Source organism: Sinohyriopsis cumingii, chromosome 10 (assembly GCF_028554795.1).
Source record: "Sinohyriopsis cumingii isolate HCF-2022 chromosome 10, ASM2855479v2, whole genome shotgun sequence".
Classification (NCBI taxonomy): Eukaryota; Metazoa; Mollusca; class Bivalvia; order Unionida; family Unionidae; genus Sinohyriopsis; species Sinohyriopsis cumingii.
The window spans coordinates 28,203,233-28,222,453 of NC_142970.1; positions in this window are offsets into that span (position 1 = coordinate 28,203,233).

Here is a 19,221-nt window from a genome sequence, read left to right on the forward strand (position 1 = left end):
TTCTGATCCTACAGATGTATGCATATATTGGCTGTAGAAATGTAGACAACAGGTAACCATTATGCATATGTTGTGCAGAAAATAGAACAGTCTAAAGCACTATTTACATTTATAATAATAGACAGATCTTCATATGTATTAATATATAGGTCATGTATACAGAAAGTGTGAAACGATGTATCTTCTCACAAGTCTACATCGAATTTAACAATTCAAAAGAATTCCACGTCCAGTGGTATAAACAGAAAATATTTCATTTGAGCGCCAAGAGAGGCAGCTGTAAACACCATTTTTCTGAGTCTTTTATATGACTAGGCAGGGGATCAAACCCGCAACCTCCTGCATAAGAGGCGGACGCAATAACCACATAGGCCGTATAAACTGTTCGTGGGGCAATCTGGGAAAACTTCGGTAAGAACCACTGACCCACAGAAAGATGCTGGCAAGGTTTCTTAGATACCCACGTTGGCCGAACGCAAGAATCGGAGAGATGAGATTAGAATGATCGCTAAAAGTGAGCTCTTAAGAGCACTTGGCCGCCTGCGGCCCAGAATGTAAAACGTATTACTAAACATGACCCAAACACCTAATACACTGAACTTTTCCGATCTCAAATTACTGATCATCCAAACTTGAGCATATAAAACAAATGCATGATATTAAGAAATATGACAGCGGCTAGTCTTCAAAGTTAATCCAGTCGGCCGTAACATACAGTAAATACGGTTAGGCATGATTTTGCACCTTTATGTAATAACTGACTGATTACTCGATTTACGAAAAACCGATGCCTGATACTTAAACAAATTAATCACTGTAAAAACAAATATGCAAACGGGGACAAAAGTTATAAATATGATATGCTCTGAGTTTGTTTCAAATATTTAGACCCCATGGGCTTGAAAAAGTAATAGAGCTATGTAGGAGCCCACAAGTTGTGTATAATTCAGCAATTATTTTTTTACCAAGACTATTTCAAAAATGATAAAATATCCTACTTATTGCGAAATAAATCCCAAATAATCGTAGAAGTTGAAATAACTGTCCTCATGAATAAAACTATGAACAATAATTAGTGGTATTCTAAAATGGATCCATCTCTGGAATTGTCAATGTGACTGTGGTAGCCCGCGTCATGGTGATGTGCCAGCAGTCTTTAGCTTGATCACAATAATACAATCCAAGAATACATCCTTATCTGAAATGTCACTATAATTTCCAAGTCTCTATTTCCGAGAATGTTATTTGTTAGCACTTTGTATTTTCAGAGAAGAACAGTTACATAATTTGGTTATATAAATTTCAGCCCAAATTAAAAACTGGACACACAAAGAGCAATTGATTTTGCTGACATCTTATTGCACAAAAGAATAAGGCGTAAACAGTAAACATACTATATACTTTCCAGGTGACCTGTGATCACAACTTGGACTTCCTGAACACAGAAAATATAACCTTAATGAAAATTTCATTATGGAAGGTGTTTACGAGTTAAATGTTTAGTTATTATTAAAATGTCTGTTACTAATCCTTATAATGAAGAACACGGTAAATTCAACGTCCATTATTCAGATTAAGTTGCATACAGAAAAAATAAAAGATTCAGGTCAGAAAGAAAATGATCTTGATATCGGACCAGGTCAAGTCTAAAACACAATTATCTAAACCATATAATGTAAAACAACATTAATAAACAATGCATATTAAATATACATAACACGATGCAACACAGTCTGTCAGTTCCAAATCATTTGGCTGCAAGTGTAAGGTTTATTAAAATAAAATTAGTCCGTTTTCGTAAAGAATCGTGATTGATATGAAACTTTCAGTCGAATTATCTAATCTCCATTTTAAGAAACAAAAACATACATGTAATAACCTAGGTTCGCAGAGTAAGATATTTTTGCACAATTAATAGCATAAACGTCGTTATAATGTTTTTTTGAAACTTATGACACTAATATACGTGCCGTTACATATAATTTTTTTTCTACAAATGACTAAAAATAGGAAGTAGTATTGGATGGAGATAGACGGTGGTTGGTGAGAATGTTTAATTTTACAAACGCTACTCATTGAGAAGAAGCCGCTACCAATTTCATTGCTGTTTGATGCTTTGATTTATTCAATTTGGTTGCAGAGAGGTTTTTTTGTGTACAGTGCAAATGAGTAATGTACTGTTGTATCTCTGTATCATCCCATCCCATCCACCGTCCCTAACACACGAGTGACATACGTCACCGTATCGTTATTATGGTGACAAAATCGCACTATATCTCCCACCAATACCGTCATTATTGTGTTACATAACCACACATAATGGTGTCTTGTTTCAAAAATGCCTGTTGTGAAACTATATATATATGATAGTTGTTCAAACATGGCAAAGAATATATGTTCCCCACTCCTTATGATGCTCTGGTTATCGTTGTGTAGGAGAAAATTGATCACGGTGTTATTGCCCAGATCAACAATACAATAAAAAAAAATTAATGGATGGAATAGCAGAGATCATAGCGGGGATATATGATAAAACAACACGAGCCCCCGTATGTAAACTTTAACGATTTAATCAATTACATAAACACAATTAAATTGAACATACTTTCGAACGATACACTTTCTATTATAAAAAAATATTAAAACATTTAAGCGAAATTCACATCGCCGTTCTTTTATAACGATGAAACACGTCATCCTATAATCCAATGAATCACTTTGCCGGCATGTCAGCATGACCAGGTTGCTTCTGTTCTTTTCAAAATCATTGTCAGTGATAGGTCGGCAATAAGAAAAAGATAAAAACATGCAACGGTACTTAGACTGATTAGTATTCTTATGTGTTAAAGTTATTCGTGCTTTCTTGGTCAAAAGATGAAAACTAAGACGGAAAGATATGAACGGGATATTGTAAAAATAAACAATATATAAATTATAATCAATTATGTGTGTCAAACATGTTTGAAATTAACAAATAGATAAGCAAGTAGTAAATTGCATTTCATTAGCCTCATTGAAGTCTAATTTTTCATGCTTTACTTATTACTGATTTAATAAATTTATTGCCTTTAGTAGGTCCATTTTTAAAACACTGCTTGTGTTGTGTTAATAAAGAATTCGATCTAAGAGAAAACCCGCTCAACGCGTGTCGTTTTATTTAAATCAATTCAAAAGCTCAGAGATTAAAAGGCCTTAATAAATCTGGCTTAAACATATATCATCATACGTTTTATTTATGTAGAAAAGTAAGGTACTAAGCTGATTACCAAGTTTATACAATCATGTTTTGTTTATTGTAATGCCATTTTAATACCTACTTGTTAAAATATTATCATACTTGTTGTAAATACCGAGGAAAACGCAAAGGCATTTTGGCACGAATTTGTCGATTAGGTCACGTCATTTTCTTATCTTAATGAGACAGAGTCATCTGTCCCACACTGGGGTGGAAGGTGCTGCAGGACATTACATACACATGCATGAACGTATTATGCCATACTTTCCTCTAAACCCTTCATGAAGTGTGGTCTCACCAATCTGATATAAATAGATCCATTATATGCAAATCAATGCGTTCATGCCAGAATCAGTATGGTGAAACTTATTCGTGGTCGCTCCACTTATATATACAAAAGGCATGATTTAGATTGATTGATCTGATCTACTTCTGTAAAATATCTTCACGTCTTGGGTAATCTGGAAGAAAGGATAGGGCTACAGCGAGGTTTAATTGTGGCTTTAGAGAGCGGTTACGCTGTGTCTTCCACCCACCCGACCCCCATGACACTCACTGTCATACAGTCTACATATGGTACAGGTCTCATCACTTGGTTAACCACTTTAGAAATCGGATAGCATCTAACTTTTGCAAACCATCAAATGCGCTCATGACAGTAGTTTTATTCTTTGTGATTTTAGTTCTATATGCATCAATCATCATTTAGTTTGATCCGATCTGCTTTTTGCATGCTACGGGGGATAACGGTCGTATGGTCTGGGTCTCAACTACGACTAACGTGTTGTTTCGTCGTGGATTTAGGTAGTGGTTCCGTTGTATTCCCACTATAAATGCCTTCGTAATGGTTCCCGTTTCATTGTCATCATACAAGTACATCTGACTTCGAACAGTGCATTATATCATCCACTGGTTTCAAAGGGGAGTCTGTGATTGGAAGTCCTAAACTTTGTCAGTGGTAAAAACCTATTCCTAGGCAACAGCAAGAAGTACTTTTGCATATTCACGTCTTCATTTAAACACCTGTAAAATTGTCCATTGGATAATACATTTATAGATATTGCCCTTACTGTATATAAAGAGCTTCATAATGTGAATGATGTATGCTTTTAGTTCTTTTCCGAATAGTAATACATTCATAATATAGGATGTCAGGTCCCTTAGCAGTTATCCGAATGTCCGTTATGCTACTCGTCCGTTTATAAGAATTAGCGTTTGCATCGGCCAAGTAAAACTATTTGATAGAGTTTTGTTTCTCTTTATTGTCCTTAGCGTGGTAACTGAGAAATCCTCGCGATCAATTTGAATAAATACATTACGTATTTTACAATGACATGATGAATACTTTTAATACTAATATTTATCAGAAATTTCTCTACTTCTATAAGGAACAGAAAGAAGCAAAACCAACAACTTTTGCAAAGCATAAATAATTTCATTTGTTTCATCTTGTGTTTCATTCATTTCTCCCGTAACCTGGCTGGTTGTAGATGCGTCACTGAGGACTTGGCGACAATCCCATTTCTCCATTTCTCTATTTCCCATATTATCCACTGTCCTTTGTGTTTTTGCGAAATCCATGCCTGTCCATTATTTGATGTTATATTAACGTCTACCTCATTTTCTCTTTCCTCTCAATGTGCTATGCACAATTGTCTTGATAGGCTAAATAAGTATGAGACGTGACCCTATCATCTTAGATTTCGTTTCGTTACAGTGGCGAACGATTCTTCATATTATCCAATTGCACTATGTATTCTAATGAGCACTTAATTATTAGAAACGTGATATAAATATCGGTTTTCTAGGATGCATTTAAAATATCTCATATCGAAGGCATGTATTCTTCTCCATAGATCTGTTGTCATGGTCCGTGTTACACATGCGTACAGTAAAATAAACATGACGATGGAGCATATAAGTTTGATTTTGTAGCCAAGCGTGACTTTGCTGTCCTTCCATATAGAGTTCCTCTTTACCCAGTGAAATTGTTGTGATCGCAATCTTGGGAAGTAACTAAGGTTATGAACCTTCATCAAAAGCGATAGTAGCCAGATACATTAGGCCTGTCACTGTGCCAAGCTTCTGTTCATTCACTCTCCTATCCATTTGAATGCCACTTGGGTTGTTAGTCATTGGTTTGGATTCTAAAGTGCTGATACCTTTTCAATACCTTTGCGATGCTTAGTTGAGACGGTTTAATATGACTTCCTGTTCGTCATAATCTCCTGCTTAGTCATCGATTTCATCAGCGAAGAGTAGGTTGGTTATTGCTCTGCTTCTAACACAGACACTGTCATAATGGTCATCAAATGCATCGGACATAACCATTTTCATGCAGACGTGGCATAGGGAGGGTGAGAGGAATAACCCCTGTCTGACACCGACTGTGGCTCTGAACCAAATTTGTATCTTGCAATTGACAAGAACTGCTCTAATTCGCTTGTAAATGCAGGTTTTTGATGGTGAGGTTTGCCTTTATGATATATGTGAACATGACTGCTTACGATGGTGCATGCCATACCTTGTCGAAAGCCTTTTTCAAGACATCAACGCCACGAAAGAGGTCATGTTCATGTCGCAGGTACTTAGCACCGAGAATTCAAAGTTTGAAGATGTGATCAATAACATAGATTCCTTATCTGAAACCAGCATGTTCTTTCAGTTTGAGTTTCAGTCCTTTCAGAATGATCTTAAGCATAATCTTGCTTGGTTGATTGATAAGGCTGCTTGTAATGTAGATTTGGCCGAGCGGCAGATTCCCTCTTTTAGGGAGAGCGATAACCAGAGAATTGGCCAATAAAGTGAGACATTCTCCTGTTTGCCACATTTTGTTGCAAATTATTGTGAGGACGTATCGATGGAGGATCATCCTGTTTCAGCACGTTATTATGGCATATTATCTACCGCAGCTGACGTCTCTTTATTTATTGCCTTTATTGAAGCCTCTATTTCGTCCCTTATGACCGAAGGGTGAACCTATGGTCTGGTCAGTGGGAAACTGAGTTGAGCCTCGTCGCTAGACGTATCCTGGTTGTGAAGCTCTGAACTTTATTTCGTATCATCTATTAGGAATCTTTTGATATACTTTGAGAACCTTGCCAGCCTTGTCCTGGGTGTAATGGATCTGGTCTTTTTTTCAGGCTTTCGCAAACTGGTATGCCTTGTTATGCTATTCAGGTTCAGGGTTTTCTCGATTTCCTTACAATTCTCGTGTAATCAGCTTTCCTCTGCATTCTTGAAGCTCTTTTTAATGACATTGTTAATCTCTCTATATTTGTATGCTCTTTCAAGGTCTCCCCACTTTCTCCTCAGTTTTCGGTACTAATCACAGCGGTCGAGGTTATCTGCTGGTGCCCAGCCTTCTTTATCATACGATGTTCGCCAGCTATCTGGCTGGTTGTGCCTATATCTGCCATGCTGAAGATGGTGACCAAGGTTTTGATGTTTATTTCTTTACACCCACACTTGTGAGTGGTGTACATTTGCCGCCTAGTGTTGCTCGAGCCATACATTTCTCTTTAAGTTGTTTAAGTTCAACCTGATCCTAACCTGTCGTGACTTCTTGACATTACTATAGTTTAATAGTCTTCATTAGCAGGTCAAAGACGCTTCTCATGTCAGCTCTGGAAACCTACGACCTCTGGTAATGTCGACGTTAGGCTGGAAACACTTTAATTATCAACGTTATATAATAAAAATTTAAGAGGAAGTTACAGTATTATATGTTTCATCCAAATTAGTCATGGAATGGCTATGTTAAAGTTCAAAAGAATGAACGGTCCTGTATACACTTCAGAACCACGAATATATTCGATGCCCAACTGTCCTGAAAGGTCAAAATGGCGTTATTATAATCGAACATCGTATAAGAACTAATATGATTTAACCCATCCAATAGGATTTAACATAATTATCCTAAAATGTCACCCTGACCGACCTGTCCAAATTGAAAAAGTCCGAACTTTGTCAAATATTTACAAATTATTGTATTATTAGTAACTGGATACACGTATTAAGAATATTTTTATGCATCTTACGCAACATTACGTTAAGTCTGGTGAAATGAATATCACGATTTATAAAATCATTGCAACAGGAGTTGACAGTAAAACATTTTTCTCAGTATTAAGGCTTTCATAGCAAGCATTGCTAAATTAGTCATCTGCATTCTTTTATTATGATTTTTAATAAAGTCTTAAATTTTTGTACTGCTGGAATTTTATAAAAAACAGGAGGGTAAATATTTACTCAGAAACTCCGTTTTTAACTGAAAAGCAGTAATACAATGAAATAGTTTTAAACGCAAATCATTCTTCAAAACAAATAATTCCACATATTCCTGTATTACCTATAATTTGCAGATTACCTATTTTCAGAATTATTATTAATGACATTCTCTATCTCCTAACGATTCTTGATAGTTTTGATAAGCGAATTAACTTCTCAATGACCAACGGAAATGGAGACTTCCCACTGGTTGAATCTCAACGAAACAAATTGACAATAGTTTCATATACGAGACTAAACATTTTAAGAATATATTTTCATCGTAATAATGTTAACAGTGTTACCCCCGGCAATCTCAGTGTTTTCATTTTACTTGTACATTGTAACAGTATTTAGAATACTGTCTTCTGGCGGTCTTCCCACTGGTCGAATCTGAACACAAGGAAAAAACTTACAAAATAGTTTCATATACAAGAATAAACATTTTACGTCATATAGTTTCATCATTCATCTTTCAAAATAATTTAATCATTTTAACATTGTTATCCCAGCAATCTCAACTTTCTCATCTTACTGGTACATTGTAATACTATTCAGTATATCTGTCTTTTGTCATTTTCATACGTTCTTATTATATATGCTGCATATGAATTGCTCCTAATTTATTATAAAACAATTCCTTTAGAGTATACTTGGATACAACAAAATGACAAATTAACTTTATCAATTTCGTTGACATCATAACACCACAAAAACATCAGGACCATAGGGGAATTAAAGACATGGGCATAGTTCTGGATAATCTCCAATATCGAATAGTTTATTAAGGAATATTAGTACCATTATTACAACTGCGAAGCACGGATATAATACTAATCACATGATAAGGCATCCACTCTGCTTTGCTATGCCATGTTTCAGTTCCCTCAGTGCAAAGCGGATTTTATTAACAGGAACAATTAAATCCAAAGTATTAGGAACATTAGGAATATTGAAGCGTAATGTATCAAATCAACGGTGGAAGAAGCACTGAACTATTCTGCAAAATATTCATTCCAAAGCGCAGATGATATATTGCCCTCCATACGAGCAATGCCATTCGTAAAAAGGTAGATAAAAAGCTATGTAGTTTTAGACTATGCTGCAGATTACAGGTTACGTTACGTTCCATATCATACTACCTTCACATGCTAGTTGTAGAGATTCATAAATATTCATCTAAAATGTATAATCTAGAAGTGATTTTTGTGCGTCTTGCATTCTGACCGTAGCAGATATCATAAGGATATGTTTTTAGCTGATATACAATAACTTCTGAACCAAAGTTGACCACTATGACGTTTTCGTTTTAAAGTCAGTTTTAATTTTCTTTAAAGGGGCCATCCATTTAGTACGTACGCATGGAGAGAGAGAGAGATTGCGTTAATCCAAATACATGCATTTGCGTATGGCGGGTCAAATGATAATGTACATACGCTAAGGAAACGGAGGGGGGGTGTTAGTGAAACCTCGATAATAATTCGTCTAATGCGTAACCTGTTCCACTGGGTCCAGCCGGGATTTGAATTATTTCTGACACTAGATAAACATTTTAAAGTTATGCAGCTTATTTCTTTGATGCATCCAGACATTCAACGTCGGTGGACTATCTGTTTTATTAAATATGTTAAAATTATTAATCCTTGATCGTTTCTGCGTCGATTAAGTATACTCCGTTCTATATAGTTCATGGGTGCGGGTGCGTCAAGCATACGCACGCAGGTGGGGGTGTAAACAAAGTACGAATGTGTGCAGGGAAGGGGGATGGGTCAAGCGTTCCCATTCTTTTACGTACGTAAATTGATGGCCCCATATTGATTATTTTCTGCTGCTTTTTTGCGTCATGATATATGCCTGAAATTGTATCTACACAATAATTCAGTTTGTTGTAATTAATATCGTTTAATATCGCATCCATATTTTGAAATACCAGATATTTTCTCATAAACACTAGTCCTTTTTCTTTTTGTTCAATATGTAGTTATATTATTTTACCTCCATAGTTACTTGCAAATTTCTGCTCGAATCCGCCCATTCAATCAAGGGAAAATACATTGGACATATGTATATATTCCAGCATATTGTCTTTGTCAAAGGACGATATAGTTTGTTAAAGCTGTACGTCAAGCAAAATGTAATATATTGCCAAGGCCGAGTCACCACGAATACATGTCAATTCTTCCATACCTTTATATGATCCAAGGCTACCATAAGTGATCCTTAACCCAGTTACCTGACAATGTGTACACGTTTTGTTCAAAACGAGTTATATATCTTATGTCTGGATTAGCAATACCATGCGAGTCTTCAGCATATGGCACTGTTATATTTCACAAACTTGACTTCTGCACTCGTATAAGTAATAACATAATCCAAATTGCCATTGTATTGTCAGTATTCTTAGTTTTCTTCTATGCTATTTCAGTTTTTCCAATCATTTTGATATTGTAAAGAACTTACTAAAGAATTAGAACTGTTTGCATCATACACATTGTGTTGGATTCGACCCAAAAATTACCTTTTGTGCAAAATGACAGCATAATTTCTAACCTCATTAAATACATATGTACAACAAGAAAACGATAGCAAATATAATTTTTGATTATTATTATTATTATCATTATTATTTTTATTATTATTAACGCCGACATAATTAACAGGTATCGCTATATATGATTATAACAGGGGTCAAAAAAGTTCCTGTTATTTTTTGTGTGCTTCTTATTATAGTTGAGTGATTTAGCATAAGATCGAAAGCGGTGCGGAAAAATAGTGAACATAAACATATGAGCGACATAATAAAAGCAATAACTATACGTTTTCCATTTTTGTGGGACGCGGTACTCAGAATGATGAGGTACAAACAAAAAAATATAACCTGAAATAGCTCATGTATAGAATAGAATGTATAATCTGTTAATAAGATGCAGCAATTTTCTATTCAAGCTAGCAGCATTATAGCACCATACAGGGTACCTCATTGCTAGCTGATGACAATCAGTGCGTAACCTGTAGCGGATAATTATTTTTAACTTAAAACGTGACACCCAGGATGTAATTTCTATTACGAAAAACGGTGATTTAAAAATAAGTTATTAAATAGACGGCGGTAGAAAAATTGATAATAATAATAATAATAATAATAATAATAACAGCAACAACAATAATAATAATAATAACAACAACAACAACAACAACAACAACAATAATAATAATAATAATAATAATAATAATACTTTTCATTGGTAATGCAGGTCATCGACCCAAATTTGATAGAAACTTAGCATACGGTACAACATAAGAGAAATGAATATGCCTAAAACTGAAGCATACAAGAAGATAATGAAATGTAAATACAAACTTTCTCGATTATTGGTAGTGACAGTGACACATAACTATAAAGTTTTAGTACGATAAACAAAAAACTCATGTATATTAAAATAAACAGCATTAACTTGGAAGATTTGAAGTACGTCTTTCAAATTCTTTCTAACTTCCAAGACTTTACCAATTACAGTTCCTGATTTTGACATTACCATATCTGGATCAAACTGTTTTAATATTTGGATTTGTATTTACATATGAAGATACAAACTATTTGCTATGTTCAACAACGATGGAACAAGTTCTAATAAGTTGATATTCGTTCTCAATTTCAGCATTACATTATATTATTTTCATATATCATCAAAACAATTTTACTCGATTTATCCTCTATTTTCTCTTATCTAGCTTATCATTACATAGTTACCATGGTTTCTTTTTTACTATCTATCGTCTAAACTGTCTCAGTAAGTTTGACATTAAAATCACATGTCGTGCGCTTTTGAAAATGTGATTTGTCCATATCAGTAATTTTGCTTCTTAATTTCTTGTGACCGAGTTTACTACAGCGAACTTCTGTAAAGATCTCTGTCATATCTCCTCTGTCTGTGTTCGTTCAGGTATCGGGTTCGGGATATGTAAGTATTTACCTATCACACACAGAATTCAGCCCGTTAGTAACGTTATTTCTGGCATACATTAGATGCCTTTTTGATATTCGAAACCAATATTTAAATATCTGAATATCACGTTCTTGTAACACGGCTTACGTATATTTATAATAATATTATCTTTTATCAGTTTATGATAAAATTGCTTGTTTCCACACAATTATAAACCTCTTTAAATCACTAAAAACAGCGTATAATGTACAACGTCAATTCCATTCATTCTTACATTTTAAGGTATAATGATTTAAACTTATTATCAATTGTTGAATTCCCTTAAACCTGCTTGTTCTTGTTACGAGAACTCTTTCTCTTTCAAATATTTATGTTGAGTGTTATGCAAAATAGTTGTAATTAGTTTCATAAGAACTGGTTGTTATGCTTATGCTTTTGTACCACTACTATTACTACTATTACTACTAACATGGTCTCAGTAGCGGAGAGTGAGGCTGATATGAAACTGGCAGGAAAGTAAATGACGCACGTTGGAATAATAGGCACTTTTGAACTTGTTTTTTATTTAAGTCATAATTTATTTGCGTACGTATACGCAGTGTCCATAAGGCATTGTTAGGTCAGTCCATATGTGCCTTGATGCAATGAGTAAGATTGTCAGCTGAAATAGTTGACAAGTTTGACGTTTGACAAGTATGAGTGATATGACTGTCCATTCATCATCTAAAGTCAGCTGTTTTTATATAATCTGGGAGGGCACCAATCGTATTACCATCAGGACGTAAATGCAGTTGTGATTTTTAGATCCTAACTATTAGCTGCCATTTTAGTGACTCGTGATGACAGGCATTTCAAAAGTAGTATTACAAATGGTTGTCCTGGCATATGTATTCCCTGCTTTCGTTCAGCACGTTGGGTTCGACAGAATCTCATCTGGTGGTCAAATAAGATGCATTAATTTATATGAAATGTAGTTTAGGAAATACATTTTACGTGAGCACATAGACCGAAGGGAAGGCTTTTGATGATAAGTTTCATATATGAAGGTTTGTAGAAAAAAGATAATGACGGGAATCAGTCATTTTATCATTACAGGTAAGTTTCAATGTTCCTTTCGCATTCAATGGATCGATTACATTGTTATTTGTTGGATTTATATGATTACTCCATCTTGTGATGGTGGAGTGGATAATGTCAGCAAATGATGTATTAGAGCCAATTGTTTCCATGTTATTAATAAATCAACACCAGCTATGGAGTTTGTGGGGGTAATTAGGAAGTTATTAATTTCCATACGTACGTTTGCATATGAATGTACCATATTTGTGTTCCACGCTACACCACTGACTTGAAGATGATTTGAGAGGTTTAAAGAATACATTGATGCCACGTTAACTCAAAAATTGATAATATGCATTTCCATATACATGTTCACATACAAGGGTCTCATTTTTGCGCCCATTGCTGTACATTAGACTTGAAGACAATATTCATCGTTAAACACAAAGTTCTTCATATTCAAAACATTGTTCAGAAGCAGGAAAATATATCTTCTGCAAATTATACTTAGCAACAGCTTTCCCACGTTACCTGGATGAATAGGTTGTTTACATTTGCCACATGATGCTTACAAAAGAGGGAAATTACATGTATGGCTCCGGGGATATATATATATATATATATATATATATATATATATATATATATATATATATATATATATATATATATATATATATATATATATGTATATATATATATATATATATATATATATATATAATGTAAGCTTTATCAATGATATACCACCAAATGTATAAATATTCCATTAAAATTGAACGATGCTTAACGAGTTTCCTTTTAGTGAAATATTTATTAAACGAGTGCTATATCATTGATACAGAGTACTTACCTTGCATATCTTTGATACATATATTCTATTTATATCAGATACAAATACACGTATTTTCCCTTTGAACCTAGCGAAGATTAGCTACAGACCAATGTGTAATGATCGAGCGAATAAACTCCTCACAGCCTTGTCGAGTGTGTCTGATACAAAAATGTAGCTTTGTGACGTATGTTGCTATTCACCATCACCTTTTCATATTGATAAGTAGGTTGATTTGTTTTTTTGAGTTTCTATTTTTATTCACATTGATTGAATCAATATAAGGAACACATACGATTTAAACATGTAATTTGTTTTTAAGGAAAAAAGTAGAGCACTACAACACTTAACTCCCAATCATTCACTTACCGGTGCACGGAAATAAGTGTGGAGTTGAAAGTAAGCGAAATGACAAACCAATAAGGGGTAACAAAAATATATTTAATATTTAATATACTTACAGTTTATCAAAATCATTATTCTGCTTTAATTAACATTTTTACCGACCTTAAAATTCTCTCTCTCTCCAGCGACATCTTCGTGTGACACAAGGAAAAATCCAAGCAATAATCCTCAACGCTCGTCTTACATCGATGTTCAATTGTATCTAGATAAAATGGTCCAGAGAGAGAGAGAGAGAGAGAGAGAGAGAGAGATTTAATTAATGCTAACCGATTTCTAGAATATTAGAATAGGTAATAGAAACAACAATGACAACAAAGATAAAACATTAAAATACATTACAGTATGTGTGCCGTCTAACCAAGAAATTTGCTGGCTCTTATCGACAACCTATTGCAACTGTGTACGATTGATTATATAAACACTGTAGATAAATCACAAGGACAATGTACACATACCGTTACAATGAACCGTATTATTTAAGGTTACTTGATATAAATTCAGTTTCAAAGTTTTAATCAAACCCAAATTCGTTTTCACTCGCATTCCCTATTTGTATGTATTTTGTTCCTTATGAATGAGAGGGGGTACGGAAGTGGAAAGGATTTAAATGAAATTGTATTCCATATTAAATTCATTTAGAACGAGGATTGTTCATGTTTTCTATCTGTATATCCATACGTCAATTGTTAATGAGTGGATATTCATGATTTATCTAGAATCAATCTCATACTGTGGGATGAATGTTTATTGCGTATTGTTACCTCATGGGCGGATCACATTTTCATATACGAATAATAATGGTATATCAAAATGATTTATATAAACACGTTAAGAACAGTGTTATTTTTAATATATATATATATATATATATATATATATATATATATATATATATATATATATATATATATATATATATATATGAATATGATGTAAAATATAGACAGAATATATGTCAACATACAAGTTTGATTCTATCTCTGGCCATCAATATACCTTTGTATTTTGATTCAAATAATCGTACTTCAATTGTTAAAAGTTTGATTATTCTTATCTTACCAATTTTAACTGTCATCTTGGTGAAAACTAGACACGCGCAGGTAGGTGAAGGGAATAGTTCTATATGCTCAAGGGCAAATATGAACGTGTCCATCGTTGACAAACTTTCTAGCCTTAACTTCTTTTCCAAACGTCTATAGAAAAACTCAGAAGACTGAAACAAAGAAATGAAACAAATAAATAAACCCATATACTGTTACATAGCTGGATATACCAATTTAAATCTAAATTTGGGAACTGAGCCAGTAGGACAGGACAATTTACAAAGGGAATTAATTCAGTAGGACAGGAGGAACTACAAAGGGAATTAAGCGAGTAGGACAGGAAGAATAACAGAGGATATCATAAGTTGAAAACATACTCTAGCAGCAAGGACGTAGGCAGACTGCATGTTTGCTTGGATTCACGCATATTATTTTTGCTGAACAAAAAGTGGAAAGAACACATGGAAATTGTTCAGGGTGTTTTTATTTTTTATGGCATTGTTTCAATCGTTATGCCGTTAGCTGCGATAGCAAAAGAACAAGACTTAAAACTAACTTTTGCTAATATACGCACAAGTGTAACTCAGTAGAATATATTACTCTAATCACGAAAAAGATAAAGAATATACAGAAATATAAATTATACATGCTATAGCAATTTCGTTTACCTTGTCTTTCATTTTAACCAGAGCTGCAAGGTCTTTCCCGGTCGTGTCCAACTACTTTCCTGCTATAAACTAAAAATCATGTTAAACCAATTTCATCAAATTATGCGTTGATTGTAATATATATATATATATACTGAAAAAGAGGCTGAGGCTAGTTAGATACTAGTTTTCAACTTTTCGTTGTCAGTTGAGCTTGACATAAGGTTCACTGTAACCTTAATATGACGATGTCTAGTAATGTCCACGAAGGTAAATACTCAATACGAAATTCATGATTGAACATACAGTGGTGAGAAAAGAACTAAGCTAGAAATAATTTTGAAATATACTTAAGAGATTCACTGAAAATAACGTATTCAGAATCATGATCGTTGTTTTAGGCCTATCGATAGTCTTTTTATTGTCTTATTTACCTAGCTTCTTGTATGAAATAAACTCCGAAAAGACAGATATTTCACAATGAACCACGATCAAACAATCACAACATTATAATTCTCGTTGCATTTTCTATCGGGTTAAAATAGTCCATGATATATAGGAAATAATTGTTTCGTTACATCCTTTGGGAAGAATTTAATATAAATAGGAAATGCTACGTAGACAAATGCGGTATCAACCAATGAATCAAGGCTATATCAAGTGCTAAAGTTTAAATAGCAATGTCAAACGTAAGTTAAAAAGTATTGTCTCATTTAGACAAGTAGTACTTATCAAGCCAAGCGTTCACTTGCTTTTGTGTCCATTCCCTTACGTTCGCTAAATATGATCGGTGATTGGGTCGTGCAACATACATGGGCATGATTGATATGGGTCCCGCATCAACAGTGCCCTCATACTGAAGAAAAATTAAGATTTACTAACGTTTTATAATATGTCCCCATCTAACTAGATCTCCCTTTCATCTTATGAGTCCTGCTAAGTATAACCAGAAAGATTTATAAAAGCATATTCAAATATACCACGCCTTTTTGCACGTTTAGTATAGTCTACTGTTGTTTCCTTGCCAGTTACCACAGCGGAAAGAAAAAGTAGTCATATACCTCTCACAGATGGACAATATTTACAAGATCAACCATTGATAGCAATTTCAATGCATGGGTCGTCAATTATAGTAAGATTGTCAAATTGGCAACCAATGTTGGCAAGCGTCAAACGGACAACCAGTGAGTGTCAGGTCAGCACATGCTCAACCACTGATGCCATGTCAACATATAACAACCAATGATTGCAGGGTCAAAACATAGCAGCCAACGATTGTCACGAAAACGCATTGACATCAATTGTAGTAAGGGTAACACATGGCAACTAATGATGTTCAGATCAACACATAGACAATAAATGATTATACAATCAACACCTAACAACCAAGGATCGTCACGTCAACATATGGACAAAGGGTTATGGTCAGATCAACCCATTGAAAAACAATATGGTGAGGTCAACAAACTTGCAGCCAGTTAGTATCAGGTCAACACATTTTGTAACCTATGATGGTCAGGTCAATAAACGGATGACCAATGATAGTAAGGTCGACTATTGTTCATCACATGGGCGATCAATGATGGTGAAGTCAGCATATGGACAGGCAAAGGGTGATAAGGTCAGCATATAGCAAACCATGGTGGTCAGGTCAACACATGGAAAACTAAGATGGTGAGGTAAACAAATTAGCAGCCGGTGAGTACCAGGTCAACAGATTGACGGTCGAGACAATAAACACATGACCAATGATTATAATGTCGACTGTTCATCACATGGGCAACAAATGATGGTGAGGTCAGCACATGGACAAACAAATGGTGATAAGGTCAACATATAGCAACCAATGATGTTCAGGTCAGCACATGGGCAGTCAGTGATAGTCAGTTCAACCTAGATGAGTTTGATTATAATCAGGACACCACATGGTAAACCAATTATGGTAAGATCAAAAAGTTCGCAGCCAATGATGGTTAGGTTAGCACATTGGTAATAAATGATAGTCGGGCCAACTTTAGGGTGCACAATGTAGGTACGGTCAACATATAGGCGACCAATGATGATAGGGTCAACACATCGACAACCCAAGGTGATGGGCAACCAATAATGCTCATGTCAACACAAAGAAACCCAATGAAGGTAAGTTCAACACATGGGCAAACAGTCATGGTAAGTTCAACAATAAAAGTGCCGCTAGTGATATTTTACCACATGGGCATCGTGTGAGGTCAACGGATAATTGTCAGGTCATCAGATAAGTACACAATGATGCTCAGGTCATCAAATCTGCAACCAATGATGGTCAGTTCAAATCATGGACTTCCATTGATGGTTAGGCAACACATTTTCCGTCAATGGTTGTTAGGTTAACGCATGAGCAATCGATGATATTCAGGCAAACATATGGGCGATATATGTTTCCAGTTTAGCAACAAAAAAAATATTTACACAGCATCTCTAAAGCCTGCGAAGAATGGAGTAAAACAATTTATTATAGATTAGAACACAGTGAAACATATCATGGCACACCCAAAAAGATAGCAAGTCTCAATTCAAGCTAAAGGAAGCTTTACTTTGCAATAAATACTTTTGTGTTAAATGTTATATCTTATTACCATATGCATATACAAGGAATAGTGTTGTGATCAAAGAGCATTGTTAACAATAACAGCGGTTTTGTTCTATAAAAGGAAAGATATTTTAATCAAAATAATCACCTTTCAAGTTGCCATTGCACATGGTGACAGTTTAGTAACAGACCCGACTATGGTACATGCACTACCCTCTTATCTAAGTCGACTGCACCTGTATCGCTATTCTAATTTCAATACAAATACCACAATCTCAATCCCCACTCATAAATATTGCAAAATAGGAAACCTGGTGGTACATTTCACTTCGAAATGACTCACTCTGTGACATCATATGCTGTGTTATGCATGAAACGTTCGCTTGCCTGAATTTATTATAGGATTAAATGATCATGGTTGGGAATTTATCGATGTGTAAACTTTACCTAATCACTCACAAAGTAACTAAAGTCCGAATGAATTTATGTTAACTTTGTGAGTGATTAGGTCACATTTACACATCAATAAATACCCAACCATGGTCCTTTAATCATTATAATTCCAATTTTGTCCTTTCTTTGTCTAATCAACTTATTCCATCAACAATTTAAATAGCGCGTACTTTCCTCTCATTCGCCATAACATGTACATAATCTGGCCGATTGGTCTAAAGCGCTCTCCGTTACGGATCACTGCCATCTCACCTCTGTCTGCGTGGGTTCGAGTCTAGGATTCGGCTAATGTGGGTATGTGAGAAAGCATGCCAGTAACTTCTCGTGGGTCGGTGGTTCTTCCCGGAGTTTTCCCGGGTTCTTCCTCCACCATTAATACTGGCCGCCATGCATAGCCTATCGTGTGCTGAAAAATGGCGTTAAACCCAACAACAACAACAACAACAACATGTACATAATCACATGAACATACTGACTACTATCACAGTTACGTTTATTCAAAAACTTCATGTTTGACATCTTAGGCAAGGGCTACCGATAGTTCCAACATATTTAGTTCATTTGCAACATTCTTGTTCAGTTTTAGTCAGTCCCATCTGCTACATCAGATGACTTTGACCTTACATAATAACAACTGATATGGAATGTACTAATTTGCTAGATCAAATTTCCAATCATACCTTAAATCATAATGGATTTTATCAATGAACAACATGGAAATATGAACAAAATTATGCTACCCCTTACGAGCATAAAGTTAAC